Source organism: Apteryx mantelli, chromosome 12, assembly GCF_036417845.1.
Source record: "Apteryx mantelli isolate bAptMan1 chromosome 12, bAptMan1.hap1, whole genome shotgun sequence".
NCBI classification, from domain to species: Eukaryota; Metazoa; Chordata; class Aves; order Apterygiformes; family Apterygidae; genus Apteryx; species Apteryx mantelli.
In genome coordinates, this window is record NC_089989.1 from 4,795,958 (window position 1) to 4,809,860 (window position 13,903).

General features: G+C 34.8%; 1 protein-coding gene across 1 annotated transcript in view; it reads left to right on the forward strand.

Annotated features, from left to right (window-relative positions):
• Nucleotides 1–13,903, forward strand: part of ERC2 (ELKS/RAB6-interacting/CAST family member 2) — a 495,023-nt gene that overhangs the window by 418,855 nt on the left and 62,265 nt on the right. The window lies entirely within an intron of this gene.

Genomic DNA, 13,903 nt, shown 5'->3' on the forward strand with positions numbered 1-13,903 from the left:
CATAGACCAGATGAGCTATTCTTATGTTACATTCTTGAAGATATGATTTATCACTGTGCACTCACTTTATTCTTGCACTCTTTCCTAGGTGACAGGTTTTGGCCACTCTCTAAAACAGGACACTGGTCTAGATGGCCCTTGCATAGCATTGCCATTCTATATTTAGTCAGTCTGTATTTGTCAAGAATAAATCACGCCAAGCAAATGTAATTTCCTCTGATAGGGTAACTGGCTTTGTGACTAAAGAAGAAAGTGGTAGCTGTGACATACTTTGAAATCATTAGGCCTTTGACATCGTCCCACATTATATTTATAACAACTAGGAGAATAATATATATTAATAATATATATTACAATAATATAAGCCATAACAATAAATAATCTCACTTTAATTGAATTAAATGCAAAATCACCTTGAGGTGGGCGTACAACTGATTGAAACAATGTGCTGTAGGCAAATTTATCAATTATTTACTGGCAGACAGGAAGGACATTTAGAGTGAGGTCCCACAGAGGCCTGCTCTTTATTCATTTCTGTGGAATATATATTTTTAAAATTATTTCAGTGTTGAAATAGAAAGGATATGATAACGAACCATGCTGCAAGAAGCTGCAGGCATAGTAGGAGCAGATAGACTGCTCCATAAATTGCTCCAGTCTCAATAAACTGGAGAGATGGTCTAAAATCAGTAATCTGAAATTCAGAAAAGACAAGTCTGTTTAGAAGGGAGAGGTCACATGTGCTGATGAGGCAACAGCATGGAAAAAAAGAATTTGGACTGCAAACAGTATATGGCCACAATGGAATGCCATCATCATGAAGTAGTTCCAATTCTGGGATGTAATACTGGAAAAGAAGCAGGAAGTAATTATTCTAGTCTTTCAGGCACTGGTGAGACCTCATCTGGGAAGCTGTATACGGTTTTGAGCACCATGCTGTAAGAAAGATAGACAAATTGGAAAGGGACAAAAGGAGAGCAACAAGAATAATAGGAGTTTTAGAAAACATGACCTATGAGGAAGGCTGAAAGAACTGGCTTTGTTTAGTCTAGAAAGTACTAGGGGGGAGACATAAGTCTTCTAATACATAAAATGTTGTTATAAAGAAGACGATGATCAATTGTGTTCCAGTGCCCACTGGGTAAAGGCTAGGAGCGGTGTATTTAATTTATACCGAGAATAACTAGGTTAGGTATTAAAAAAACAACTTTTTAACTATGAATGTAATGAATCTGTAAGTGGAAAGAAGCAAGGACATTCTTTTCTATGGATGTAATAGAAGCTTCTTTCTTGGAGTTTTTTAAGAACTGGTTATCTTTACTTCATCTTGTGTTGGTACATTGGGTTTGGAATAGGTGTTCTCCTGAAGTACTTCCATCCCTAAATTTCACTGACTCGGTAAACAGTGGATTAACCTAGCAAGTGTTTAACTGTAGAGCAAGCAAGTAGGAGATCCATAGGAAAATCCTTGCTGAAATAATCTGAGAACAGCACAGTCAATGATAACCATGAGTGAACTCTAGTCATTACTTGTGCTTACATTTTTCAGTTATGAATATTTTTTACTGTCTGTGCTGTGTTATTTGCCATTCAATACAACACTCTTTCTGTAGCAATTTGATTGCCATATGGTTTTATTATGCAAACCTGTATTTCCATTCACAATACTGTATTACACACAAAATTCTAAATATGTGGTTTTGGTGACCATGATCCAACACACTGCTAGTGGTGTGAAACCACAGAATAAATTGAGAAAATAATAAACTTGTAAATCATCAGAGGTCATTTTAAATTATGTAAGAAGGAAAAAAAAAGCTGTATATTATAATATAAATGCCATTGAATTTAGTGGAAGCTAGGGACCATTTTTTAAAGTTTTCTCAGAAATTCTGTTGAGAAAGATATTTGAACACTAATTTTGAAATATTTCTCATTTCTATTGATGTTTTTCTAATTTATATTGCTACATTTAAGTAAAGAAATATATATATTTATCATATATTACTGTAAAAATGTGTGTATGTGTATTTGAATATATATACATAAGGAAGGATAAGACATTTCCCACTTACTGTTGTAAAGCACTGTACATACTCTTCTGTGTGTGTATACCCCCTTTAAAGAGGATGGTGTTCCACCATTTCTTTTGGAAGAAAAATATTCGCACATCCTACTGGAAATATTCATTCTTTTTATGTGGAACTGTTTGCTCAGGTATTGCTATTTTGTTTTAATAATCATGTTTTTCTTATAACTGTTACTTGATATCACATCCTGCTATGGGCAGCATGTAGCAGCACAGGTCTAGAAGTAGCAAGGGACAGGATCTGTGACTTCTCTTGAAGGAATCAGGAATCAGTTGTGCACCTTTTTTCAGATGTAATAGATGTAACATGCTTTTTCTCTTTTCCGTGATTAGATCTTCTAGCTGCTATTAGGGAGCAAAACCAAGTTTCCAGCCACTTCTTGCATTTGTCCCCTCTCTTTTTGCTCTGCTGTTTAGGGAAGAGCTATAGGTAGGTGACCTTTTTGCCCCTGTATTGCTGGACCTGAACTCTAGGGAAGATGTAAGAAAACTTTGTAAGCAGTAGGAAGACTAAATCTCCTCTGCCCATACCCACGGCCATATTACAGTGAGTCATGATGTGTTCGCTAGTTATGTTGGTACATCTGATTTTTATTTGATATAAATAAATTTCTGGGATTTAAGTGCTGCCATGTCTACAACATTGCAATATTAGCCATTTTTACTTGTCTCTAAAAAACTTAGAAAAAAGATAATTTTGCAGCTTTGCACTAAAATCTTTAATTCGTTCTCTTCAGTTTTGGCTTAAGAGTTGGCAATCGTTTTTAAATTCCACCTGGGAACATTTTGGCAGTCAGTGAGTATCCTGGAGTGTGGGTGTAATACTCCTGGCATGAAAATAAGCTTAATAAGCATTCTGTACTAGCTTCAGTTTTCAAGGGGTTGTAATATGCAGCCCCTTGTAGAGTGCAGTACAGTAATCTAATCTGGATCATTGAATCCAAGATCTATCTGGAACAAAAAAACACTGCTTAGATAAATTTGAACTTCCAGATTGAGAAGCTGTCCTGCCCCACAGTCGAGGGCACACCCTGCCAAAACCTACTTTCCATCTCCCTGCCTCTCTTGTCTCTCACCTCTGCACACTTACCTTTTTTCTGCCAACCCGTTTTTTTCTTGGCCCCATTTGCTAATCTCCTTAGTAGGACCTTCACTTTTCTTGTTTGTATTGAAAATGTCTTGGAGGAAGTGCCTGTTATTGGACTGTGTGCTTTTGAAGTAAACTGCTGTTACTGTTGAAAGTTGATAGGAAACAGTGCATTCCTATTCCCTGCCAAAGGTACCTTGCTGCACTGCCGTCCTTTGGTCTTTCTTTTCTTGTAGCTATGATATCATAACATGCCTATAAATTATTACGCAGTAAGGAATTCTGTCTCACTAACCATGAGCCTGGTCAAATTGAGACAGTTTATTCCCTTTGCTTTTCTAGTCTCAGAAGCCTTTCTGTCCCTCCAAATTTGTATCCTGTTCTGAGTTACAGGCTGATAGACCACAGTTTCTGGTCACCCATATTACAATTAATTTTCCTGGTCATTTTACACTTGAAAAGCCTCATGCCTCATGTTAACTTGCACATGAAGCAACTATTATTTCATTCACATTGCAGCTAAAGAGGGGCCAACCTTATGGCAGGGAGAGGTGGAATAAAACACGGGTTTCAAAGTGACAGACTGAATCCCACCCATCGTGTGTCTGAGAAGAAATGTTGTTACAAGATCTCCACCTAATGTAGGAGTACTGACCTATGAATCATTGCGATCTCTAAATTAGTCCTGGCAACTATGACAGATCTCCATCTATGGAATCATCTCTACATAACAAACAGTATTTTGCTATAACCCAGGTCTCTCTCGTTAAAATTCATGAGATCTTTGCTATGTGATCTGAAGCTTCCAAATTCAAATGTTGCTTATGGACTACGTGGTAAAAACTGTTCTTGACCATTTAAATTAAAGATGACATCTCTATATAAAAAAGGGACTTAAATGAAATCATGTGGGTAATCTGTGACATGTATGTGTCTAGGATACACAAGTTAGTTTGAAGACATTCTTAACAGGAAGTTATACTATGTGAGACAGCGTAGGGAAGACTGGTTCTGTGTCCACGCAGTGGAAAACTGAAAGTATAACATCCAAAGAATTTTCATACTTCAGGATTTTATAGTCAATACTGATGATTATAAGAGCTATCAAATCTTCTTGCTGCCCATAGTTATGGAAATTTTTAAAGATGAAATTTTCAGGTGTTTCTCGTTTCGTAAGAGTTTCCTGAATTCTCTAGCTGTAGTTGGTTCAAAGTTGTGTGCTTTACTCCATGGTCACCAAGGCTACAAATATATTTTAAATTTGTTTTATGATGAAAGATGATATCCTCATTAAGAGGATATGGATTTTTAGAAGAAGTATGAATATCATACAGCTTGTCATAAGACTGTAGAAGCTGGCTGCTTTCCAGAAAGTTGGCCCTATTCTTAGAATCTGTAAATGAGGATGGAATGTCACATGGTGTTGTAAGCATCTAGCATGTCCTTTTACGTCTTTTAATCCAGCCTGGCTACGCTGAGATTGTGTTCCTGTACAAAACCTTTCTGATGCTTTCTACAAGGCGGTCCTCTTTAGAAGTTCTTTGTCACAAGCTCACCATCAAGTTTTCATTACTCTGAAATCTCAGCATAGAGGCCAAAAAGGTAGTTCAGTGTTCCAGAACTACCCTTGTACCAAAAGGAGAAGTCCTCCTTATGAAGACACTGATGGGGCAACATGTATCCATGAAGCTTCCCTTAGTGCTATATAAGAAAGTCAGCCTGCTTTAGAAGAAATGTCTGTCTGATGGCTGTCTTAGTTTTAAATCCATGCAGTTTCAAGAAGCGTTTTAAAAGTGTGACAGTAAATTCATTAATTTGAGAAAAGAAATCATATGTAATGAAGCACAAAACTTGACAACAATCTGTTATAAAGTAGGAGTAAGACATTAAAAATCCACTTTTTGAGGAAGACCACATGCTCTCAAAAAGAGTAAAGTGGTGACTAGTCTTGGCAACAGCTCTTTGTTCATCAGCTGGAACTCCAAAATATTTTTAGAGTTGCTGAAAGAAGATACATGAACAACTCTGAACAGTTCAAAAGGGATTTTATTCGAGGTAGACGACTTTGAAATCAGAGCCACAAGATAGTCACAGTGATTATTTTTTTCAGTGTCTGGATCCTGATCTGGAAATCACTGTACTGATCGTACATAATTTTAGGGAAAAGGAGTGGATGCTACAATGTGTATTTTGGCAGCCCTGGCTATTAGCACAATGCATTAAATTCTGTGGTAATACTGGACAACTGCCAACCTTAAACTTCTGAATAGGTTTGCAATATTGAAACTGGGATTTGTCTTTAAAAAAAATACAAACTACAATTTAGAAGGAGGAAAAATATAAGACAAAACAAATTATTTTAGCTTATTAAAATAACCATAATTATTTGTAAAATTCTTCAAATTCCTTTAGACTGTGAATAGAAAATCTAATCTTAGCATAGGTTTGGTAACTGGAAAAATGCAGTGTCATGTCTGAGCATTTCATTTTCTGCAGTCAGCATTAAAACTTTGTTTCAATTGTTCAGGAAAGAAGAAACAAAAATAAGGGAAAAACCCCAACATGCCAGTGACATTTTATTATATAAAAGAAGTGATATAACTGTTTAATGCAGTGAGTCAGAATTATTGGCTCCCTCTCTGACCCAGATTTTGTTTAATATTCTGTATGTTTCTTTATCCTGTGTGTTTACACTTTGTATTTGGGCAGGTGTGAGCTTGCTCTTGTCTGTTCACTAAATGTATGTGAACTTGTTCTGCCGGTGCCTCAAGCTGCAAGGAAGCACGCAATTGCATTAGCACAGTGCTGAGCCTGCACTAAGCTCATGGAGTCACATGGATTTATTTTATTTAGGAATTTGGGTAGGGCAAGGTTTGCTTGTTGCTACATTCAGTATAAATAATCCCAGGCATATCTACTGTAAATAATTAGAATTGCGCTGAATTAATTAGTGCTTTGAGATCTCAGGAGTGCAGTGCAAATTAGTCACATAAATACTTTCACGTTTTAAAGTATTTCCTCTAATTTTTCATCTTTGCTAGGCATATTCTCCCTCTGAAACAAGGAACATTGTTCAGACTTGTTGAACTGAATGCAATAAAATCATACTTGTACCATGGTCACAATTAAAAAGTCAATTTTCCCATTAAATTGTATGCAGTTATCATGATTATTGTTTATTCTAAACATGCTACTGAATGACAAATGCTTCTCTTTTAATGAGGATGTAATTTCTGATTGAGCATTTCCCTGAAGCCAGTAAGTTTTATCATATGTGTGTTTCAACAGATACAGAGAATTATTCCTGCCTCTGACATCTATGAAGGTATTAGTACCTGCTTTAACCTAAAAAGAAGACTGAAGTAGTCTTTCACAAAAGCTTGCCCAGATTTTGAGGATAATATGATTGGTTTCAAACCTAAACTTCATTGTAGATTACATTGTATCTGTAACAGAACAAATCAAAACCTTGGCCTAAAGAGCCCTGAACCTTGGTAATGTTCTACTCTGAGTTTGAATTTGTCATTCAGAGCAACTCTAGTTCTTGATTTTGATATACTGTAGTTTCACTGTTACAGACAGCGTGCTCCAGACAAGTTTTTATGTTATTTAAGAAGAAAGCCAATAGAAGTATGCAATATTTATTAATACTTTTGTTATTCCTATGTTTTAATTGTAATTTTATTATAGCCATATGAATTTTCGTAAACCTTTTAAATATATTAAATTTGTAATTTGACTAAGAGATCATCTAAACTGGAACTGTAGTAAAAGTAATAAGTAGAACATAGGTTTTGCTGTCTATGATACCTCCAGGAGATGGATTTTGTATATTGAAAAGTTATACCTCTCCTTTGCTTACAGAAATGAATTTATTTTATGTTTTGAGGTTTAATGAATGTGATATAAATGTATACATACTGCTCAGTGTGTATATTTATATATATCTATATTTATATGTTAGCTTTGCAGTCTTTTCCACATATGGAAGAATTTTTTGAGATCATGTTTAGCTATAGAAACCTCTCCCCCTCACTTCCCCTGAATGTGTGCGTTAGAATATACAACACTTATATAGAGGTTTACATTTATCTTATATTTCTTACTAGAAAAATTAGCTGCCACCATCATAGTCTAAAATAGGTCTTTAGACCAGCTGAAAGAGCCAAAAATGCATTTCTGGGAGACAGTAACTTGATAACAAAAGTTGCATATCTGGGGCTTTTAAAGTTGGTTACTTAAGTGAGATAACATGTCACAGGCTTTCACTACAAAGGGGACTATAAATTTTTGCATTGCAAATCTGATTTCACGGACCACTTCTTGTAAGGGGCATTGGGTTTCCGCTTCATCTAGTGATAAAGCTTTAAAATGCATGAGTATCTGAAGAAACATCTTATTCATGTTAATGCTAGTCTGGGTGTTGTAAAGCAAGTGGTCAGAAAAAATCCTTTCCCTCCCCTCATCATCGGTATTTATGTTTGACTATAACCTATCTATATAGAAATAGGATAAATGGTGAGATGTGTTTATAATAATTTTCATAATTGGATGTTGCATGGTTAGTTGTGATCCCCTTCTGTTATAGACAGGTTTGCAAATAGTCCTGTGACATAAATCCATAATGCTGAAGCAATTTTTGAGATTTATTCAACTTTCTAAATATACAAGAGAAGCATAAAATAAAGACCTTCTAAAGCTCTCTGCACAAAGCCTAGAATGAATCCACTGTGACTCCTTCTCCTTTTCCAGTTACAGGCTTAATTCTTCGGATCACTCGGGCACAAAACACTTCTGCAGTCAATTGTTCTGTGTATGGAGAGCTTGTGAGATTAGGTCCTCAGCCCTATTTGCTCTTGTGCATTTCCTATAAATGGAGCAGTGGATAAAAGTCTCTCTAAACTATAAAAGATTCTGATTTTAGGATAAGTTCTTGAATTGAAAGAAAAGTCATTACTTAGCAGGTAGATTTCTGTGGAAATTAATATCTGTAAATGTAATTGTTTGCTGTAAGCAGGACAGTTTCACAGTCCAGAGCCAGTAGTTACATGTTTAATGAACCATTAGTAGCCACAGATAATAAGGAGAGTAGGGTAAATCAGTCATCAGAAAGTTAGTTCAAGAGATGAGCAGGTTATCACTAGATTTATTTAACCGAAGTTAAGACATTAATTCTTAGCATGCCGGCACATGAAAGGGAAATGTGATGAGCCTTGTCAGGCAGGGTCTTCTACTGTGGGAAGAGAGCCAGAAAAGCTTAACCCATCAAGTTTTACTGTTGCCTGTGTTGTGAAAGCTTTTGCTTAAAAGGAGGTTAGGATTTTATAATTATTTTATTTAAAGAATGGATTTTGTAAAGATACTTGCATGCCATTACTTGGGGAACCTATGTGCAGTACTTTAACTTCATGAAAGTATTTGCTGACTGTTTTCTGAGTCAGGCTGGTTTCCTGTATTCTTCACATTTGGTAGTGTTGGTAATACATCAGTGGGCCTCATAGTAATGCCAAATTTTGCACCTATGAGTGAATCTACATTAGTGCTTTAGTTCTGATAGAATGCATATTTGAACCCAATTTCCTGATAATTTGCACTTACTGCACTGTGGTTCATATCTGGAAACGGTGTTGGAGTGTGCACTTTGGATTCCTTTGCTGAACAGGAAGATGCATTGCAGGCGGTCACCCCACACAGTCAAAATGCTAATGGGAATTCAGTCTCTGGAATCAGACCAGAATTAATTCAGAGTACGCCCCCAAAAATGTATACACTGTAGTTGCTGGTCTTCAGCACCGGCTGTATTACTCTATAGAGCTGTTGCTATTGCAACACACTGCTAAATATAACCTTATACAAGAAGTTTGCATTCACCAGTATTCAAAACTATGCAGAGCAGTTATGAATAGGCTTATAATTTCTGACATCTGATGTATTAACAATTTTTAGACATAATCATGTAGACCATGATTAAAGTTATCTTTTGTTTCTAGCCTGTAGTGTAATGTAGCTCATTTATCTCAAGGCCACTGTCTCAAATTTACTACCGAACTGGTGAACCTTAAAGAACTGAAGGCTGTTAAATACTGCTGCAAAACTGAGATACATTTCAATATTACAATAGAAGACATCTTTATACAAGCTTTCTACATCTTTATATAGTGTTTTCTAAGCACTGCTCTAAGTTCCTAGTTTTGCTACCCTGCAGCCAGTTGAGTTTTTGACATTAGGTTTAGTTGCAGTTGGATCAGAACTGTAAACTGTATTTAGTAACATCAAATATTTCTTTTGAAGATATTGAGCACTATTAGCAAATATGGTAAGAAATAGCCTAGCGAGGAAATAGCAAAAAGCTAGCAAAAAGCAGAGATAAAATCAAGGAATTAATAATTTATAAATACCCCATGCCCAAAGGCTTTGATAACTCTTGAGATAATACCACTATACTGTACCTATAGGTATGCCAAATTAAAGGCTTGGGGTCAGTCCATAAATACCTACCATTCAATATCTTAACTATTTTGAATTGGTAGTAATTTTATGATAATTAAGCCTGTATATTAATTTATCAATTCAATCGATATTTCTTGAATTTGTCTTTTTCCTTCTTTCGTGTCTGTAATTCAGATTTTGTTGTGTAGTTTCTGTCATTTAAATCCTGTTCTTGACCCCACAAATCAAGGAAAGATCCAAGTTTAAAAAGCAGTTAATGTACACAAACATTAATCAAAAATTGCTTGATTATGGTTTATTGTTTGAAAGAGCTGTAGATTAATGATTCTCTAGGATACACACTGATATAAAAGACTAAGCATTCTGCTGGAAGCCTCTGATCCAATATTAATAAATGATAAGGCATAGCTGCAGCTTTTGTTTTGCTTCACAGTGTGTTAAGAATGTAAGGATAGGTAACCAACTTAATTTGTCTCAGAACATCAGTACTGTCCTACGTTATCTGCTTGCATTGAGGTACCAAACCTTAGCTTCTTGACCGAATAGTTTCTAAGTTAAAACAACGGAAGCTACAATCCTGATTCTTAAGTGCCAGTGCTTTTGGGTAGCTGTTCATAAAGCAAAATATGTAAGATCTACAACACAAACTTATGATGTGCACCGTTAAATATCTACTCCTCAGTAGAGTAACAGACAGCAGAACGACTGAGATAGTAGAGAGTCTAATCTCCTAATTTTGGTCCAATTCACTTGAAGGAAGTAGTGCAGACCCGAAAACAGTCAGTATGCATAATGAGAATAGCTAAAGATCACAGGTTCTTTTAATATTCCTGGAAGATCTTGCATCTGTACATTCTGGCTTCTGCTAAATTAAAAAGTGTCAGCATTTATAATGATTTTAAAAATGAAATTATGGTTCTCTGATTTCATCCTATTTCTTTAATGAAAATGAGGTCAGTACACTATCTAGCATCAAGAAGTGCCATAATTAACTATTATGAACATTGACATAATACATAATAGAGCACATAATTATAAAAGGCTGGGCGTTTTTGATAGGGATGCTGAGTTGGTGATCTCTGCTTATGTCAGTATAAATGCTAAAATGCTATTTATCTTCTATAAAGAATCAGGGTGTGAAATTGCAAATGAAGATATGAACAAGTTTTCTGGGGTAGATGTCATTCAAGTCAAAATGTTACATAGATACAAGTTTTTAAAATAAGACAATGTGTTGAGGCTGGCTTTGAGGTTGTTTTTAGTATTAAAAAAATTAAAAACCAATGAAGATTTCTATTCAGCTGGCCATCTAATAGATCACAGTGTTTAATTAATTTTTGGGAACCTAATAATTAAAATTGGCAAATACTTAATAAAAATGTAAAGAATAAGATCGTGGCACAGACATTCTCACTAAAACAATTGTGAGAAAAGGGATGAAAGAGTATTTTAGTAATATTTGTAGACATTAAAGCTGAAGCAAACCATAATCATGATGTAGGCCTGACCACACAATAATTTCTTCATTAAATCGGTTATTTTTTTGACTGCAGTTAGACATAGCTTTCAGAAAGTGACTCGGTCTTGATATAAAAGCTTCAAGTCATCCAGAATTGATGGTGCCTTGCTAAAGCATTACTGAGTTTAGATACGCTATTGAAACGTATGTACCATATTTCTAGTCTATGTCCTCTAGATCTCTACATAGCTTTTTCTACTAGAGAAAAGAGCTGTCTGCTTTTCTGCCTGTTAGTTACTAGCGATCAAGTCATCTTTTAATATTTCCTGAGTGACCAAGTAGACCAAGTCCCATGCCTCACTGCAAACTTACTTTTCAATATTTTCTGTAGCTCAATCCCGAACTAGTTACAGTTTTTCAAACCTTCATAAGAGTATGGCACTAGCACTACATGTGTAATTCTATTAATGGTCTCATGGCTACACAGAGATATAATATTCTTTTTTTATAATTATTTCTCTGCTTATATTTGTCCTTTTAAATTCAACATGGTGCTAAATGTTCATTTCCATTATGACCTGTAAAGCCCTTTTTAGTATCACTGATTTCAGATACAGTCCCCTGTCTTTTAAGTTTGCCATATATATTTTCAAATGATGACACCGTACTGGTGATTTCAGTCATATATGTGTGCAGCTGATAACATTTGTTCAACTGATCCCAAATAAGTTCACTTTTCCAAGCAGACCGGGTCAGACTTCATATTTTCTTTTAGGTCGTGGGAATGTAGAACAAGTTTGAGATAAGAATAGATTTCTGCAGGTCCCCTTCCTTCTCCAGCAGTAATTATTCTTTGCAGTACCTCAGTTAATTATTTTAACCCATTGAATATAGGCAATATTTATTTTATATAGAGCTAATTTCGCTGACACTATGCCACGTGGGACCAAGTCAAATGCCTTACAAAAATCTCAGCGTATTATTTCAAAGCACTTACCTTATCAAAAGGACTCTCTATCCAATAAAAAAGATAGCAAGTAATTTTGACAGGACCAATACTCTGTAAAGCTATGCTGATTGACATTAACAGGGCTCCAGTTTTTAATTTATTGCTTATTGTATAGCAGGATCAGTGTCAAACTATGTAGTCTGTAATTTCCCGTAATACTTTTTAAAAATATTTGACAATATTTGATTTTTCAAGTCTTCTAGAGCACACAAATAAATGAAGTAAAATGAATATCTGGCTTTTTAAAGAATTATAATACACTAAACAGCAGAACAGCTGTATGTCGTTAGAAAGAATCATTTGGAAACACACAGAGTTCCCCACTTTGTTGATTTCTGCTGTTTTTAAAGATATCACCAAAGATTAACCTAATGTGTTCTGTTGGTGAAATAGGATCAAACTGCTCAGTGGAAATGAAATCCTTCAGTCTTTCTTCAACCTTTACTCTGGCAAAACTCTCGTCAGCTTCAAAGTCAATTCAATTAAAGTTAGTAGGCCTGAATAAAAGTAACTCCCGTAGAAGCCGGTGGGAAGGACTCTCATTTTCAGCGAGGCAAATCCAGCTCATGGGAAGTTTAGCAGAATCTTTGTTTCGAAAAGAAGCAGGAATATTCAGGCCTTACAGTTTCTTTGCTTTCTGTTGGAGTTGTGCAGACCTTATAACGAAGACATGTTCCAAGTTAACTGTAAAAAAATTTGCCACATTTCTTCTGTGTTAAATGATAGCTAAGTTTATAGTGGACTGCCAGATTTCTTTACTTAATTCAGCAACATGCAAGACATCTATCTTAACATCTGGTTTTTAATAACACTTGACATCTGGGAGCTCTTTTTTATTCCTAGAATGGACTAGGAACAGTAGTGATACTGGCAGTGTATATTTTTAGGCTAAAATTCCTGTCTGTTTCAATCATAATTAATTACCACTCATTTTATTTAGTTTTTAGATTTAATTAAGTGCTAGCAAGATGTTACACCAGGTAATTTTCAGAGTTTTGAAACTATAGAATGTCATTTTTTTACATTTCTAAAATATTAATGGGTGAATTTTAAATCATAAGATTTTATTTGATTTTCAAATGCTGAGTTAAATGAAAAAAGTGTTGTGCATCTCTATATTCTGAAAACTTAGCATCACATCAGAATTTGGCGCACTTAAACTACGAGATTTATGTTTTAGCTTCCACTGAATATTAATGTGTATCTAACCATTCATTAACAAAATACACTGAGACTTAGGAGATTTCTGTACAAATATATATGTATGCATCTGTGTGTGCGTATATTAAGAATTATTATAAAAAAACATAATCCTCAGTAGACATATCCAGGGAAGAACATTTAATTCTTCTGGTTTATTTTGTTGTTTTTATTTTGTTTTTAACCTCAAGCTTATAATAAATATAAACAACATTCTTCTTTTTGGAGCATATCTACTCTAAGATAATCCTTTTTAATACAAATTCATGAAATTGTTATGATTTTTTGTATTTGCCATTATGTTATCTAGCATTAAAACTCTAAATAAATGAATAATCCTAACAAGTCTAAAATGAAAAGAAGGAAATAAATTGTCTCAAAGTATTCAACAATATGAGGCATTTAAGTATAGCTTAAATGATAGGTTTGATTGATAGCATGTTAGAAGTGAACTTTGCTAATGACAGATTTTTTTTGATTCTTCAGCATTTTTTATATCCTTTAACCTTACAGAATGTAAAGTTATTTGATTATAATAATTACTTCTTTGCTTACTTACAAGGTTTAATCTATTTCTGCTGTCAATGTTGATTTGAATTGCATGCAATT